Source organism: Vitis riparia, chromosome 1 (assembly GCF_004353265.1).
Source record: "Vitis riparia cultivar Riparia Gloire de Montpellier isolate 1030 chromosome 1, EGFV_Vit.rip_1.0, whole genome shotgun sequence".
Taxonomy (NCBI): Eukaryota; Viridiplantae; Streptophyta; class Magnoliopsida; order Vitales; family Vitaceae; genus Vitis; species Vitis riparia.
In genome coordinates this window covers 11,851,612-11,871,387 of record NC_048431.1, presented here as the reverse complement: position 1 = coordinate 11,871,387, position 19,776 = coordinate 11,851,612, and positions in this window count along the sequence as shown.

Below are 19,776 nucleotides of genomic sequence, written 5' to 3'. Positions count from 1 at the left end.
CAAATTTTCACATATTTTTCACCACATGAATGTCACATACTTTCCCTCAATTGGATTGTCAAATAATAATACGCCATCCTTGTCCATTTAATTGACAGCTGAGATTATGTAACAGATATCCCTTATCCATTTAATTGACAGTTCAGATTATCTAACAGTCGCTTAGAGAGGAAAGGATGTTTTATTTTTATTATTTATGGAAAATAATAGTACCTGAAAAAATAAAAAATATCTATAAATACATAAACGGGGGCGGCGCCGCGGAGAAAGAGAAAGGTAGACTGGTGGAGGGTGAGGCATTCAGATGAATTACCAAAAATGCTTGGTGGCCCTTTATTGGTCAGAGAGCAGGCCAAACTCCTTCATGTGCACATTGGTGGCACCATACGCCACGCGTGGTTAATGAATGGATGACAGACAGAAGCAATTCTGAAGGGCCAATAATCTATTTACCATCCTTTTTTTACCACGATAAAAAATATTGGTCCCACTCCTCAAAAGACGGTTCCAGGGAGGTCCACGCCATTCGAGCCGACCATTTCACGACCCATATGGTGCCTCCCTTCAACACTAAGTTTGTTCCACGTGCAAAGGCACGTGACCGTGGACAAAATCAATTCAAATTCCGATTCCAAATACCGCAGATACTTTTAATGACATTGATATTACATATTTTACATCTGTATAGCTTCTTAGGCCATGTGTCGTTCGTGTTGACATAAAACGAACCAATATGAATCGTCCATGGCATTAAATAGTTTCTTAACCCAATCAACTTGACATATTTTCTCCACCCAAGAATTATTAGAACCAGGGATAAAACGTGAGAGTTAACCAAAAGAGAAAAGGACAAAGAAATTAACAAAGCAACTTCAATTGACCTCAATACTTCCAAAGTTAGGTTGGTTTTCAATTGTAGTGTCACACCTCCACGTGGTTCCAAAGCCCAATAATAGTATATATTTTTTTTTTCATTATAAAATTTGAGTGTGAATGTTTTTTCCTTGTACATAATATAAAAAGATTGAAGTTGTGACAATTTACAAATAGTGTTTTTGACAATTTTTAGCAATGTTGAGAATAAGAAAATTATTTTCACTTAGGCTATAAATTATTTTTATTTGGTGGAATGAAACAATGAATCAAGTCAATATTTTAAAATTTCATGTTTAGTTTACAAAATTTTTCTTTTATATCATAATTTCACAAACTTAATTAAGTTTATTAACATAAAAATGTTAAATAGATTTCACTATTTAAAAAGGTTTAAAGTTCATTTAACTATAATAATATTTGCGCTTCGTTTCTTAGGAACGAAAGGAAAATGAGTCATCATGTTTGTTGAGGCCTCGCGTCCCAGTGATCACGTAGCTGCCAAATGGACGCACGCTCTCAACCAAGATTGAGTTCTGGTTCAGTTGTCCCTACAAAAGATATCCGGACAGGGTGTCCGGACCCTCCGATGGTTTTGTCAGCCATGAATAAAGAGATTAATCAGTTGGCCTTTTACTAGGTATAGCAAGCTTACCTTCCTTCTTGTGTGAAGGTCCATATATGTAGTGTCAAGAGCTCTGCTTCCCTCTTTAATGGTGGGGAGACTTTTTGGCTCATCATGATGCCTTTAGGTGGTGGCAGGGTCATCATCACCCTACGGGCGGTTGTCAGAGATCGTGGTAGGCGACACGGCTATCAGAGATCGCGGGAGGTGACTTGCCATCATTCATGTCCTTTCGCTCTGCAGGTGGCGGAACGTGGGCTGTGGCAGGTTGTCGGAATGACGTAGTAAGATTTGCTTACTTTAGTCAACGATCCGGACAACATATCCGAATAGGATATGCTATCGTCCGGATGTGATGTTCGCGAGTGCCGTGTGCTTCTCCCTGAGAAAGTCCGGATAGGGGAGCGCACCACGTGTCCTCTAAGGGGAGTCCGGATGGAGTTGCTCCGGACAGCGAGGCATGCCACGTGTCATAGGGGAGGGGTCCCTACAATGTTTTTTGGTATTTCAAATTAGGGGTGATAATAGGATAAGTTTTTTTTTTTTACTACTCGAACTCTCTCTAATAGAACAATTTTGAAAATTAAAATAAAAGGGGTGGCCACATATTTGAGATTTTTCCTTTTTTCTTTTTTAATAATTGGGGATGGGCCTTAGTAATTTCTTATCTCACTCGATCTTGCCTCAATTAAAAGATAGTTTAATTTATTTTTTATTTTTCTATTTTTCCATTTTTCACACATAAAATAATGAACTAAAACTATTTTTTTTTTAACAAAATAAGTTATAAAAATTATAATACTATTTTATTTAATATGGTTAAAAAAATTTAAAATTTAAAAAAAAAAATAACGAAGTGCGAATAAAACATTGTTCTTCTCAAACCCATCATGTTGTTATCTTTGTCCCAAATGTTTACTTTATATAGTAGAACCTTGATAAATTTATAAGATTAACTAAATAATGTTTTTTTACAAATTCTACTTGGAAATAACGTGCTAAATTAGTAATTTGATAAATTAACAAGATAATGCATTGTAGAAAAACTTGTATAGCTTCATATAGGATCGACTTACTATATAAATCAATAATTTCTTAATATACAACTAAATTCATATGATCTAGGTATTCATAAAATATAAATCTAGTGTTATTTGTTTCAAGTAATATAATGTTATATTTAAAAAAATATTTATTTGGAAAATAATTTTACTTGTTTAAAAAAAATACGTAGAAAATAATTAGTTGTATAATGAAATATTTAATTTACCTAATTACAATAACTTGATATTAAATACAATATTTTTAAAAAAATAATAATTTGATAAATTAATATTCACTCAATTAATAGAAATTCCTTCTTCATAAAGCTTGTGGAACTACCTTTTTACTCATGTGTCCCCACGCCACAACGAAACTCACTTTTTATTATGAAAAACTATTTTTTGAAAAGGTTGAAATCAACACTTATTTTTATTTATTTTTAAATGGAAAATAAAAAAAAATAAAACCCTAAAAGTAATTCCTTATAAAAGGAAAAGTAAGTCTACGAAAACCAAGTCAAAGTTTAGGAGTCAAGCTACTTATTAGGAAAATACTATAAGATAACACCCCTCTAGTCTTAAAAAGGTCTCTACTAAACAAGTAGAGGGAATTAAGACAATTAACTAATAAACCAATGGATACTAAGAAATAACAACAATATGCAACAAGACAATGGTGATAACACATGAGAGTATAGCATGTGGATCAAAGGAATAAACCAACAAAAAATGAGAAAGGTACCTCAATTATGCCTAAAGTAGGGCAGCGCGCCTACATAGAAAGAGGATTAATTCACAATCAAAATGAAAAACATAAAATTATAACAAGGGCTACCAAGAATATACAACATAGATACAACTCATATCAAGAAGCAAGAGATGCCTAAACTAGCATTAAAGTAAGCTTAAGATACAACATTCACAGGTTCAGAATTGGTAGTAAGTATACAATCTGAAAATAAATCCAAATAAAATAGATAATAAAGAGATATGATACAAAGAAAGGCTTGTTTAACATGTACAAGATATCTATAATACAAATCAAAGGTCAAAAGCATACAAACAAAGATTAAATTAACAAGTATATACGACATACACAGAAATTGAATAACACACAAGTACTTACAAAATAAATCCAAATAAAATAGTTAAAGATAAGATAAAATAAAAAAAATAAAAAACATTTTCAAAGTATCTAGAATACAATCCTAAAGCCCAAAGTACCTAAACATGAACGAATTGTCCCGGATTTAATCAAACTATCATTGTTAAAAAAAGCAAGATAGAACAATACATCATATAAAGATGAATTTATTTAACAAGTCTAAAAATAAGATGAAATCATACCGAAAAGTGTGCATCATACTCAAAGTATTTAGAACACAAAAAAATTTCTAAGAGACCTAAACATGCACCATATTTCTCAAATTTCACTAAACTTTCTATTGCTAAAAAATAAGACAGATTAGTAAGTCATGCAGAAATGAAATTATTTGACAAGATTAGAGTAAGATAAAATTTTAAAAAAAAATTCATAGTATATTAAAGTGTTTAGATCACATGAAAAATATTTACAAAGTTTAATCATGCATCAATAATCCCAAATTTTGAATAACATTTTATAACATTATATTCTAGTTAGCACAATAAGGAAATATGCAATTAATTTTCAAGCTTGAAAAAATATTTTTGAGTGAAATAAAAAAATAAAACATTATTTAAGAAATCTATAATATAAGAAAAATAACAAAAATAATTAAAAACTCACAAGTTAATATGGAATTGTAAAAACATTTTGGGTATAAAAAATAAGGCAAAATCTGGACATTTTGAAAATTTAATTTAATTCAGAACAAAAGTTTTTTTGATACATGTAAGAAGGCCAAAATATCATCCAAGCCCCAAAAATATTTAGGACATGTCAAAAAGTATAGGAGTAGAAAATAGGGCAGCAAGTAAGTGATTTTTGAAAATCAAAGAATGTGGCTCTTATCAATGCCCAAATTGATTTTCATATATTAATTTACACCCCCTTACCCTCTAATAATCATAGAAGAAAGCTCATGAGGGCTGGAAATAATCTCATTAAATTGAGATTTGTGAGATTTATTCATATTTCCAAAATCAATAAAATATGAAAATTATAAGTTTGAAAAGAGGACTAAAATTCACAAAGAAATATTTATAGATGAGGATGTTCTAATGTAAAATCATACATTATGTATCAAAGAATATGACAACCATTTATTAAGATTCAAATAATCATAAACTTAAGCCTCAAATGACCATGAAAGAGGGTTCAAATAGTCTATAAATGATCATCTAAAATCAGTTTGAAAAACTTTTCAAACACTTAAAAATCATAAGAGCAACAACCAATTTTTTCAAGCATAAAAGTAAAATCAAAGCTTATGGAAGAAGGTTTGACCTTGGGCCACAAAATTGACCATTAAAAATACTTGAAATATTAGCCAAAGAAGGTTTGAATATGAGTTTTACAACCAAATTTAAAAGAAAAATAAACAAATAAAAAAAATAAAAATAAAAGGTCAAAAGAGGCCTTGAAAGGCATTTTCTATGGAGAAACACTTTAGCAAACAAACAAACACTTTATGGCTTTCAAATTTGATTTAAAAATCAATCAAAAAGACCTTCAAAAATCATTAAAATGAAAGGAAAAAATAAAAATCCCCAAAATAAAAATCAAAAGAAAAATAAAAGGATTTCAAATTCAAATGAAGTTTCATTTCATGATTTGATCAATGGGTGGTTTGAAAAAAGACAAAATACCCAAAATAAGAACAAAATCAAGATAATCAAGGCATCAGAAATCATTGTGCAATAACTTAAACTAAAGATTAAGCAATCTCTTGAGCAATTAATATGAATTAAAGAGAGAAACTAAGAAAAACCATCATAAATCATGAATAAATAATTAATAATCAAATGTGGCCTTCAATAACCACACTCAATATATCAATCAACCCAAGAATCAATAGAAGATGAAGAATAATCAAAAGAGAAGAAAAATAGACTATAAATGAAAGATAAAAAACGAAATTAAACCATACTTACAAAATTTCTCCAAACAAGTGTCCAAACTTGCAGTTCAAGTAAGCTTTCCTTGTTTTCTAAACCACAAATTCTTCCAATCTTCAAAGTTCCTCTTCTCCCAAAAATCCAATAGAATTTCCCATTTCCTAAATTCCAAAAAAAATTGTTAAATGAGCCAACAAGACCTCTTTTTATAGGGTAAAGAATGGTGGAGATTTAGACACTTATCCTCATTTCCTTTAGAGCATTAGCCCAAAATATCTAAAATCTTCCTAAATCAAGCCTAAACTCCTAAAATGCAACAAACCAAGGTTAAAGCTCATAAAAATACTCTTAAATTGAGCATAGGAAACTTGAAAAAAAAAAGTAAAACCTAGGGCGTTACCAAAGTCACAACAAGAATCTAAAATTCCCTTCAAAATGTCTCAAAAAGTGGCTTCAAAGTCAATGTTAAATCTAAATAACAGGTGAACCACTAAGGAGTGTGAAGAATAGAAAAGCCAAAAAGGATCCTATGAGCAGCATACTATGTAAGGAAATGAACTAAGAGGCATCAAACATAATAAAAATCATATGTTATGGGAACAAAATAGAGGATTTATATATCGAGGTTTAAATGTACTTGAAGTGAAGCTCTATGTGGCTTGCTTATTTGCAAGGAAACTCATTCCTTCAATAGAGAGGATAGGGGTTTATTTAGTAACTATTTTTTAAAACAATTTTCTATTCTCTAGAAAAAAAAAATAAGAAAACACGTTTGGTAACTAGAAAATAAAACATAGAGTCTACAATGGAGAAAAAAACTCTTGGAATTTCTGGAGAGGTGTGACAAAATATAAGACTCGACTAGACATTCGGTTAATAAGGTATGTGGCTGTCAAAATGGAGTCACCCCAAAATTGTGAGGGCATGTGAGAGGTAAACAACAAGACACAAAAAAACTTTAAGAATATGGCTATTTTTCCATTTTGCAACCCCATTTTGTTGAGGGGTGTCAACGCAAGAACTTTGATGGATAATACCATTTTCTTGTAGATAAATGCTCAATGAGTGATTGAAATACTCAGTACCATTATCAGTACGAAGAATTTTAATTTTGGTGTGAAACTGAGTTTGTATTATAGAGTGAAAATTCATAAAGATTGATCGAACCTCAGTTTTATTAGTCAATAAATATACCCAACATAAGCCAGTGTGATCATCAATAAAAGTAATAAATCATTTTTTATATGTCCTATTAGGGGTACGTGAGGATCCCCATAGATCACTATGAATTAAAGTGAATGGTATGGATGGTTTATACTTGGATTTAAGAAAAGATGCACGATGGTGTTTGGCAAGTTCACACACTTCACACTAAAAATCCCATGAAGCTTTATTTGAACATAGTGAAGAAAATAAATGTTGCAAATACTGAAAACTAGGATGACCAATCCTTTTTTGCCATAACAAAAGTTCAATTTCCCTAGGACTAGATGCAGAATTACAAATAGTAGGAGGACACTGTCCACGCATATTAGTTTCGTCGAAGTAATATAGTCCATCACGTTCCTTAGCACTGCTAATCGGTTTCTTCGATGATAGGTCCTGAAAAACACAACGAGACGATAGGAATTTAGCTGAGCAATTAGACTATTTGATTAACTGTCTAATAGACAACAAATTGCAAAATAAATTAGGAACATGTAGAATGGGGTTGAGAGTAATGGACTCAGAAATACAAATGCTCCATTTGCCAGCAACTGGGGATAAAGTACCATCTGTAATTTTTACTTTTAAATTACCGGCACAAAGAGAGTATGTAGAAAATAAATGATGAGCATCAGTCATATGACTAGATGCACCAGAGTTAATAATCCAGGGAGTAATATAAGACGTGGTGCTAAGTGTGATAAAAAAATGTACCTTTGTAAGCTAAAGAACTAGAGAACGGAGTAGTAGAAAACTGACTAGAGGCTTGGAAATTAGAAAAAAAAAAAACTCTTATAATTTCGCAAGCTAGTTGGAATTAAACCCCACACTAGAAGCTGACTGATGATTTTCTGTGGGTGTTTTGTCTGCTTGGGTTTCGGTGGAGGCTTGATGACTATGGGCTTTATTGGGCTGTCTAGGCTTCCAATCCATGGGTTTGCCATGTAAAGTCTAGCAAGTGTTTTTAGTGTGGCCCATTTTCTTACAATGCTCACAACAAGTCATCTTAGACTGTCTTGGGCCAGATCCAATGTGAGGCCCATGGGTTACAAGTGCTGAAGCCTCGAGCCCAAAAGTGGGATGTTCTTGCAACATCACTTTCTTTCTACTCTCCTCACGTCGCACCTCAGAGAAGACCTCTCGGATTGAGGGCAGCGACTGGTGATTGAGAACTCTGCTCTTAACGTCGTCAAGCTTGCGGTTTAGCCTCGCTAGAAACTTGAAGACTCTCTCGTTATCCATCTTCTTCTTGAAGCACACATTGTCACCCGTGCACTCCCATTTCTCTTCGCAATTGAGATCGAGATCTTGCCACAAACTCAGCATCTCGGTGTAGTATTCCGTAACTTCCCGCTTCATCTACTAGAGTCGCGTCTTGAGTTTGAAGATTTGGGAAGCCTTCTCAGCATCATAATATGTTTCCCGTATAACATCCCACACATCATTTGTCGTCGGGAGGAACATATACATTTTTCCAATGACTGGCTTCATGGACTTGATCAAGCATGAGGTGATGAAGGAGTTTTCAAACAACCATTTCTGGGATGTTGTTGCATCGATCAGAGATGGTCGCCGAGTCTTGCCAGTAAGAAACCCTAGATTTCTCTTTCTGTCAATAACAAGCTTGATTGTCTGTGCCCACTTTATGTAATTCTTACCGTTCAATTTTTCAACGGTAAGATGGAGTGGGAAGTTGTCGAATGCACTGGCCGAGCCCATGAAGGAGTTTATCTCTGACTCTCTTTCCTGGGTTGCCAATTGACTGGACTCATGGTTGTGTCCTTTTTGGGCAACCATGGATTGATTAGGGTTTTAGAGCAATTCGTGCTCTGATACCATGAAGAAACTAAGAATCATTTAATTGTATATTCAATCGTATGTATTTTATATAATCGAGTCTCTATTTAACATGTACATAGAGAGCAAAATATGGAAAAAAAAATAAAATCATACAAATCACCATAATTTCTGCCACAATTGGGGTCTTATTAGGGCCTCAATCTTCCTATAAATCACCCCTCAAATCATACCGGATTTCCACAGGTTGTTGGAGCGAATCAACTGCAAATGGATCTTTCTCCATCGGACTCAATAACTGTTATTATTCTCTTGCATTTGATGGCTCCTGATGTGCTTCCTCGTCGATCAGATGTCCAGACTTTAGCGCCACCTGACAGCATTATCGCACGACTAGTTGACTACTACGAAGGTCAACTTGCCCTGCTTTTGTGAGGTAACACACCATTTGATGGTACGTAGAAGAAATGACTTTCATTTGTTAAAGTCATGCACGTCTCATAATAGCATTATAAGGAGACAGATTGTCGACCACCGAGAATTGCATGCTTAATGTGACCGGACTAGCTTGGACAAGCAACACAACATCGCCTAAGGAGGTTGACATAGCTTCATTGAATTTAGACAACAAACGTCTTGGATTTTCAAGGGCAAATGTTGAGCAGCCCATTTGCCTATAGATCGACATTTGGAAGAGGTCAGCCGAACTGCCTAAATCAACTAGGATTCTTCGTACATCAAATCCACCTACCCCCAGTGTTAGGATCAAGGTGTCTTCATGCAGTTGCAGCACCCAATTGACATCCATTAGAGGATAGGTAATTGTGTCATCAATTAGATGCACACTTCCTTCTGCGAATGTGCCTTGGACAAAACCAATATGTTCTTTTACAAAAGTCGTGCGGAGAAACCTTTGCCTCTACCACCTAAAGTTGTGTTTATCATCTATTGGACCTCCATGTATATAATTAAGGACAACTTTAAGAGCTGTAGGAAATGTAAAGGCTTGGACGACAACTTCTGGTGCTGCATATCTTTATCTGCTGGTTGTACGAACATACTGCTTAAGGTGTCCGACCTTGATAAGTTTCTTCACCAAGCAATGCAAACTCTTGCATGATTCAAGGGTGTGGCTATGATCCTTATGGTAAGAGCACCTTCTGTTCCGATCCCGTCTAGCTGAATATGTTTTGATTGGTTATGGCCATCTAAATTCTAACAAGTCGCAGATTTGTGGGAAGAGTCTTTCATAGGAGATGCTTAGAAGGATGAGACTCATTTTCCATTGTTGCTAACCGCCTCGCCTCTTGTTATTTTGCCTTGATTGGTTCAAGGGCTTAGAACTCATCATCTTATCATTCTTGGTTGGATGATTAGTGACCAAGACCTATTAAGAGGCTGCTCGAACATCATCTTCGAGCATAGAACACTTGTTCGCTCACCTGAATAGACCATCTATTATTGTAGGCAGCTTTTTAGCGAGGGACTCGAAAAATGGCATGCCCGGGCTGATGCTTCGCTTGAACATCTATAGGATAACGTCCATATTGTAGGATTCAATTTGAAGTGCTATTTGCCCGAACCGCTTCATGAAGTCTCTTAGCATCTCATTTTCCTACAACTTGATGTTCTACAGGGTGCTTATGTTCTGCTTTTGGTGAGCAAAACATAGGTAGTGGCCTACAAAAGTTTCTAAAATGTCTCGGAAAGTGTTCACGTAATTCTACAAGAGGCAATGGAACCAAGAGAGAGCTTAGCCATGTAGGCTGGCTGGAAAGACCTTGCACATCAATGCATCATTCCTTATGTCGAGAGTCATGAGCTGTCTGAAGTGTATGATGTGGTCAAACGGGTTCTTCGTTCTATCATACATTGTGAACTTGGGCACTACGAACCTCACTACGAACCTTCTAGGTGGTTCGTAGTTAATGATATGAGGGTTGAATAGTGTGGAGAGTATGTTGTCCAACCGTTGATTGATAGAGTTGGGTGGGGCTCACATTGCAGGTGCTACCACTTGCTGCCACTTTCGTGGTTGAGAAGGTTATTCGAATGTTGTTGTTACGGCTGGCTATCCCAAACGTGCCCTCAAGGTCTCTAATATGCGTGGTTATCCTTTCACACCTTGTACTTAGGGTCCCAATCAGGCTCGCATCGCATCAAACAAATGTGACCCTCTGTCACACCTCATTTTTCTTGATGCTTGGGTAAAGCTGGTGCCTTCATCCGGCAGCGTTTGGCAAACTAGCAAAGACCCGTCCTCGAATTGCCTCTAGTAGCTGCCGGATGAGAACTTTGTGCTCTTAGGAAAAGATGCCTCAACAATTCATCTTGAGGTTATTTGTCGGCTTTGAGTGTGTCAACTTTGAGATAAGCCCACTGTTGACATTTGAACCCGCAACTCTTCGTTCTATTCTCTTAGTCATTTCATTTGGCGGAGTAGTGTCTGCATCCACCATTCATTTTCTTGTTAGTGTCTTTCCATCCTTTCATGCTAGACAAAATAGTCTTCGTCACCTATGGCTGATGATTGGTTTTTGGAGGGTATTGACATTCATAGTTGAACTTTCCCACAAACAACATCAATGTTGGTGTCGTGCCAACTGGATACAGGTTCATCTAGCTTCACTGGAGTCAGACAAACTTCTTCTCCACACAAAAGGATATCCAAACAAATGGTCTGGGCACGCATCTCCGAAGATTAAGTCAGAATCTAGCAAAAGTGAATCCAATTTTTTTGAATGGCTATGTGCGCGTGTACCTTTTTCATACTTTTGGAGGGGTTTTTATAGGACATATGGTGCCATCATCATGGCCTTGATTGTGCATTCATGCATTTCTTGCACTGATGATTATCATCATGGCGAATACAATGCCTTAATAAGGTAGTTAATGTCATCATCTTAGCATGAATTGGGCAATCATCTTAGATTGTTTTTAAATAACATTTTTTAGTTGTTTTTACTTATTTTTAGTTGTTTTTTAAGGATATAAAACAACTAATTATATTAATATGGAAAATAATTAAAAATAAAATGTTATACGAATATAGAAAGCAACTAATTATACAAATATTTTTAAAACATATTTAAAAATATAGAAAACCTATTAAAAACATTTTAAGTTCCCAAACAGACATTAATTTTACAAAACATCAAAGAACACTTTTCAAAGACTGTTTTTCAAAAACAGTAACCAAACAGGGTCTAGGTTTCTCATCACCCCAATCTCATTTTATTTCTTTTGGGAATGGCTATTTAACATTTTCGCCCCTACCTTATTGCTTTTACTCCTTATCAATTAATATGTAAATATTATTTGAATTATTGAAGACCTGTTGAAAATTAAAGAATAATAATAAAAAGAGCAAAGCCAACTACCCTTATACCAACCCACTTATACAACCTACTATTCCCTTCCATTATGCTTTCATTTTCACTCACTCTCTACTTCCTTTTTTTTCTTTCCCACACAACCCCACTTTCTAAACCTCATTCTCATCTCTTATTTCTCACTAATAGCCCCATATTTATTCTTCACTCCCTCTCTCTTCAAATCTTTTCCTCATTTATTTCTCTAATTTCCACTTTCATTTTCTTATTTTTCTCTCCATGATACCATGCTAAATACTTTCTCTCTCATTCCTCTCATAGCAACTCCTCTTCAATTGGTCGTACCACCAAATTTGCAATTACCCTTGCCATTAACCTTTGTTACCCCAAGGGTTCTCTTAAACATGTTTTGATGATAACAAATCATGGTTAGTTTACTAATGATTTAAAATCAAGATGAGTTTTTAGGTTTTAATTGAGAAATTTGAATGAAAAGTCAAGATAATCATCAAATGATCAAAGAAGTGCAGGTTCAAGTATGCATGAAGACCGTTCAAGCCTAGGAATCCTTTGTAAGGTGAACACTTTGGGCGCATCTAGGATTTTTATATTAAATCATGCATAACTTCATATTTAGTTTATGCATTAAAGTGAAATTTTATTAAAACTCTAGTATTCTTACTTAAACCTTAGGCAAAATTTTTTAAACTTGATCTACTAAGATATCAAAATAATTTACCCAAGTGTTAAAAGAAATAGGTTTTTGGACAAAAATGGTCAACTGGTCAAGGATAAGCTCAACCAGTTAAGCCGATTGGGAACAAATCAAATCAATTACCTTTTCCCAATCAAGTACCAGTCAAAAATGCTCATTGGAGCCATAAATCCAATTATAAGGACTTGAAGGCTTGGTTGAATCTTCTACTTAGTGGAACCATCACTCGATTGAAGCTTAAGGAGAGTGGATGTAGGTAAGGAGTGTTTGCTTTCTTTATCCCTATTTCTTTATATTTATTGTTTTATAATTTGCTTAAATTAAATATGTTTGTAAAAGTTTTCAAAAACTTAATTCACTTCCCCTCTTAGGTGATTTTCTTAATTAATAGCCTTTAGATTTACAACCTTCACTACCATACTCCATTTTCTCCATAACTCCACCTCCACCACAACCCGTCATCCTTACTGCAACTAGTGTGGCCACACCACCAGATCTACACCATGCCATGCACCACTGCAACACAATCCACACTACCAACAGCTCCACCATGTGCCATCATTGGTTGTCACCTTACCAATCACACATCATCGCTCCCATCACTCACCGTTACTGCTTTATGACCACCCTTCCTCGCTTCTAGATTTCATTTGGAGATATAGGTAACCTTTTCCATTGATCTCTATAGTAATGGTCTATGGATTTTGAATTTGTTAGTGGGTCATGTTATTTGGTTCTTGAATGCATGTTTTGGGTTTGCTTTATAGTGATATTGAGCTCAAGTCTTGTTGGGTCTTATTTAATTAACTGAACTTGTTTGCTGGTAATATTGGGCTTAAACTTGTTGGGTTTTAATTTAATCTTTTAAGCTTAGGCACACATCAGATTATTGATAATGGGCTTGTCTTTTTATTTTTATTTTTTATGCATGGGTTTATTGATGAAATTTTTTGAAAGAAGTTAGGAGATGCAGCCATGTGGAGGGTTGGATTTTCTCATTGAAGGATTTATATATAAGGGTACAGAACCTAAAGGCTTGGAGGAGAAGGTGGACGACTTAGGGAGGATTGTTCTCCATTTTTTTTCTATTTATTTTTTATTTTGTATTATTGGGTGAAAGAGTGCATTGTTTTGTATTTATTAGAGTATTATTAGAGCTTCACTAAGAAGCTATGGGGAGCATTAATTGAACTTGGTACATTCTTCTTCCCCTTTCATTTGTTTATTTTTTATTTCTCCATTTCTATTTCATTTTAATTATCTTTTGTTATTTTTTGTTTGTAAATATTTATTTTAGAATATTGATTAGTTGTCCATTTTACTTTCTCTTTTAGTATTCTTATTTATTATATAGATGATGATATGTAGTTGGTTTCTATTATTTATTTTATGTCACATTTATTTTATTTGCATCCATATGTATTTATTCTGCATAGTTTTATTTTTTGTTACCAAAATTTAGAATCATTTCTTTAAGGAAGATAAAACTGTAGAGTCTTTGTAAAAACGAGTTTTTTTTTTTAATAAACTAAAATGCCTTTTTAAAATAAAATAAAATAATAAAACTGCAAGATTTGTAAAATCACTTTTTCTATATATATATATATATATATATATAATCACTTTTCCATATAAAAATTGTAAAATCACTTTTCCAAATAAAAAGTATAAAAGCATTTTTTGAAATAAAATTTGTAAATTCCTTTTTTTTAAATAAAAACTATATAAATACTTTTTCTAAATAAAACTACAAAATCTTTGTAAATAAAATGATAAAAAAATTTTTAATAAAATTGTATAATTCCTATCTTCTCAAAGAAAATAAAAAACTTTTTTTTAAAATAAAGTTATAATATCATTTCTTTCTTAATAAAAGTAAAAATAAATAAATAAAATGAAATTGAAAAATTCTTTTTAACAAAATAAAGATAAAATCTTTTCTAATGTTTATTTTAAATAAATTGGAAACCTTTTTTTAACAATAAATTTGAAAATTTCCTTGCAAAGTTTTAATATAAATCTAAAAGTTCTTTCCTTAAACAAAACAAGAATAATTTTTTTTGTTTATAAAATTGAATAAAAAATCATTTTTGGTAAATAAAAAAAGGGAATTGAAGTTTCTTCTGTAAATAATTTTGAAATGTAGTTTTTATTAAAAATATTTTTTTTTATAGAAAATTAGATCATAAATATTTTTGTAAATAAAAGTTGTGAAGAAATCATCTTCATAACAAAAATTGAATTGAAATCTTCCTTTTGTATTTAACCTAGTGAAAAATGCTTTGATAAAACCACTTTTCCTAAATAGATGTTTAGTTGATACTTTAAAAACAAATAAATAAATAAAATCTTGTTTTCAATAAAAATAATAAAAATATCTCCTTGTAAATAAAACCAAATTCAAACTTTTCTCTTTAAATGAAATTGTACTTTAACAAAGTGAAAGTTAATATTTTATTTTTATATTTTTAGTTTAAATTTTTTAAAAAAAAATTAATTATATTTTTAATTTTTAAAAATGTATAATTTTAATCCATTCTCGCACTAAAAAAAATTAACAATGAAAAATCATTTCAGGAAGTAAATATTTTACTTTTGAAAAAGTGCATCTTAAAATATTTTTAAATCGATCCTACATGTTATTGGTATCAGAGTCATTTACTGCGTTTATTTTCAAAGTGAATTTGCCATTTAGTTTATGAATATTTGTTTAAGTTTCCACTGGTTAGTGTTGGTCAGCCCTTGTCATGCGTTGGTAAGCCGTTGTAGCCATGGAAGGCGTTAGGTGTTCCCGTTGGTGGTCCCGATAAACAATCCCCTTAAACAAAGAAAACATAATTCAAAATGTCAAATTTATTTGGAAATCTTCGTAGAAGTAGTTCTAGTAAAAGTATAACCATGATGGAAAATGATCTCAAAATGGTTGAAGAAAATACTTCAAAGTTTGAAAATCAATTGAATGTATCAATTGATGTTCTTGAAAAATATATCAAAAATTGGGAAATGCCCAGACAAGAAAAACATAAAATATATCAAATAGGAAGCTTTGAATTTAGAGCAACCTATAAAATCAAAGTGTAAGAAAATACCCATTCTATAGGATCACATATTGGAACTATAGAACTCTTCAAACCTAGAGACATAGAAATTTTAAGAAATGAAAAATTCAAAATTCTTCATATAGGAGCCATACAGGTAGCAATCAAACCTTTAACCAGATTAGGGTTAAACAAACCAGTTTGTGTTTGCCTCAGAGATGCAAGACACAACAACTTTGATGACTCCTTGTTAGGAATCATAGAATCAAACATGGCACATGGCCCTGTTTATTTTAATTGTTTCCCTGACTTAGAGTTAAGTTGTATAGATGATCTATCCATACAAAAGGCTTTAACTCTAAATATTCAAACCAAAGGTTATGATATGGACCCTAGAGCTAAAAATATTCTTATAGTATATCGAATATACTATAAGGCAATGACTACTGCAGTTGATGCAAAGTGTCTAGTGAAACCAAAAAAGGGAATGACCCTCTTGTTCCAAGCAAATGAAGAACATTCTTCTGTTATGACACCCTTAGAGATTCCTTGGGCATCTCTAACTCATTCAAATACTTGGAATTTCAAATACATAAGCGCGCTAAAACCTATTAAACATAGGAAGCCGCTTTATATCACTCAGGATGACAAAGGAGACGTTGTCATTCAGTTTCCTTCAAAAGAAACTAGACAAAGTAGTAGGATCTCTGTCCAGGAGTCAACTCAGGGAAGTACCACTTCTTCCCCTCCAAGGTATTCTTTCGATTCTAGAAAGCCACCTGTCAAATTGGATAACGTAGACTTTACTCCTAACATTCCTTACCCCAGGTATGTTAAGCAAGAGTCTTCACCTCCAACCTCTCCAACACTTTCACAAATGTTGCCACCTGATGAACCTCATCAATTAATGGTAATTGATGATATTACAGAACCTTTTCAAATAGATAAGGATTATCTAAACAAAGAGTTACATCTTTTCAAACATAGGGAAAAAAAAGAATGGTTTTTCTCTACAAAACTTACCACCCAAACTAGACATAAGTTTAGGGAAGAATGGTATAGGCGTATGGAACAAAATGGAATAAATATTCCTATGTTCACTTATTTGGAGATTTATGCTTCAAATAATAACCTTGATTATCCCTTTGGGGAAGTCAACATGATTCATAAGGGACAAGTTTGGAAAACTGCGTCCAAAAATATTGTGGCAAACCATCCTCCTTTAGAAGAAATAACCATAACTGCTCAAAATATGGAAGTAATAGCTTCTCCGTTCAAAATTATAAACCCTAAAGATGATGAAAAAAGATCTATAACTCTAAAAGATTGTAAAAATCTACAACAACAAAATAATTTTACAAATCAAATGCTTGAAACTATCTCCTCCCAGCTTGATAGGATAGAAGATAAGCTAGAAGGCCATCAACCTTCTCGTCAAATAGTTACTCCACATTTTCTAGATAGAAATCTAGTTATAGATCTTTTTTCATCATCTTTAGGGTTTATAATTTTGAACGGAGAAGCTATTACTTCCATATGTCAATGAATCATAAGGAATTATACCATTGTACATTTCTTTGATTCTTAACTGTACTCTTTGACTAAAGACTTTGGGTAACCCATTCAGAAATCTCTCTTTCCAATAGGGTTGGTTACAATATGTTCTTGAGTGTACTTTGGCAAAGTATACCTCCTTATACCATCTGTAATAACTCAATTTGTCACAATGTAAATTTTGAAGAATCTCAAAACTTCGAGATTGAAAGGAAATGGGGGTCTCCTAGGAAGTGTTTGGTTATGGCATAGATTAAAGTATGGACCGCATTAGGGTTTCCACTTTCATCTATACTTTTCTGGATGAATCTCCTTTCTTCCTCAGTGAGAGCATTATCCCACCATCCTTTGAGTTGTCTAGTAAAACCTGCTATTAAATGAAAGCAGATTGCTGGATCAAGATTTCCTCTTGATTTGTAGGCCGTGGAGGCCATAATCATTTCTTGGAGGATGTTTAGGACCTGAAGGTCACTAACTCCATCTATGTTCCATTCATAGATGTCATCTCCATCATACTTTGATTGGACTATTTGACTCCTTTCTTCGTATTGAAGATCAGGAGGTGTGGGTCTAGGATAAAAATTCCTAGTCCTACTTTGTTGTTTGAACTTATGAACAATCTTATTTATCTGAGGATCCTTATCTTCAAACATAGCTTGTATTTCATCTACATTTTCAGGTGTAATTTCTTCATTACATTGATTGATTTTGTGTTTGAAGATAAGGCTTTGTTTGACAGATCTAATTGTGCAATTTTACTTGTTAAAGTTTGAAGTAGATCTTGTTGAATCAAAACATACTTTTTCTTTTTTTTTAAAAAAAAAAAAATTTATTTAATGTTTTAAATTTTTATTGATAAAAAATAAATTAAATAATTTTAGTTTTATTAACAATGAGTCACATACTATAAAATAAGTAGGAATTTTTTTATAAAAAAAATCTTAAATCTATTTAATCAAACAAAATTATATATAAAAAATAATAATAAGCTTAAGAAACGAGTTTTATTCCTTTTTATATCATTTAATATATCCTTTTTCTTTATAATAATAAATATAATTTTTTTTTTATATAAGACCATTTTATTATTATTTTTTTTATAAATACTTTAAAAGAATTAGCTTAATTCTTATAGCTTAATTCTTAATAAATATGATTGGCTTCTTGTGGCTAGAGTGTGTAAGCACGTGAGAAGATAATATTATTGGCATATTCGAAATTTAAGGTTGCTTTGGTGGCATCCTTCGATGTTCAACCCTGACGTGGCCCAGCCGCCTCCAAAGTTAGGCCGCTAACATATCAATACTGAAAGCGACATCGTTTCATTGTCTTATTCTTCCAATTGAAATTGTAGTAGGTGTGTCATATTAAAATTTGAAGTTAATAGAGGAGATGCAACGTGTATCCCTTAAACCCATTCAAAAGCATAAATGTAGAGCCTCTTGTGTGGTGTGATTTAAAAACAATTTGGTGTGTTTTTTATTTTTTTAAAATTTCTATCGTTATTCTTTGGAAATAATTTTTAAAAATAAAGAACAATTTTTAGAAAATAAAAAACAATTGTTTTTACCTGTTTTAAATATAAAAAAAATATTTAATTATATTTTTAAATTAAAGAATAAAAAACAAGTTTCAAAAATATATAATAAAAAAATCCGTAGGTTTCAAAATTTACTATGCTCCATAGATATATTAGTATTCTCTCATAAAAATTTTAAAAATTTGACAATTATATTTTTTTAAATATAAGAAAGTGGGAAAAAATGATTATATTTTGTTTTCTATTTTCATTAGGTTTATTAATAACAAAATAATAAAATCCATAATTATAATTTTGTTTTCACTTTCCATATTTTCAATATTTCATCTTTAACATAAAAAAATCATAGTAAAATAGTCAACAACTTGATAATGGCTTTTATTTATAAATATGATTAATTTTATTTACTTCTTCGAGGTTTTACTTAAATGCATCTAATTCTCAAGTTGAAATTTTATTAAATACATTTTTCATCATTCTTATTTTGAATTTTATCCACCTTCTCTCTTATTCAAAATAAAGAAAAATAAAGAGATATTTGATAAAATTTCAAACCGATTAAGTGTATTTAATCAAAACTTGAAAAAAAATTAACCCTTATAAATATTTTGAAAATGAATAATAACTTTTCTTCCATTTACCCCTTTATGTGCATAGATAAAGAACATTTGAAAAATCATATAATTTAGAATCAACTTTAAAATAATTTATATTCTCTCTCTCTCTCTCTCTCACACACACACACACACACACATATATATATATATATATATATATATATATATATATATATATATATATATATATATTATATATTTTTTTTTTTTATGAAAATTAAATTAATTTGAAAATTTTTTTTCTTTTCACTTCATTAAGTATAGATGTGTTTTATAATTCAAATTACAAATAAAATCTTAATCTTAAAATATCAACTATTTCGATTTTTTTTTTCACATATTTTATTAAGCAATTGTGGATCGTTTAGATGAAAACCAAATAAATAAATAACAACAC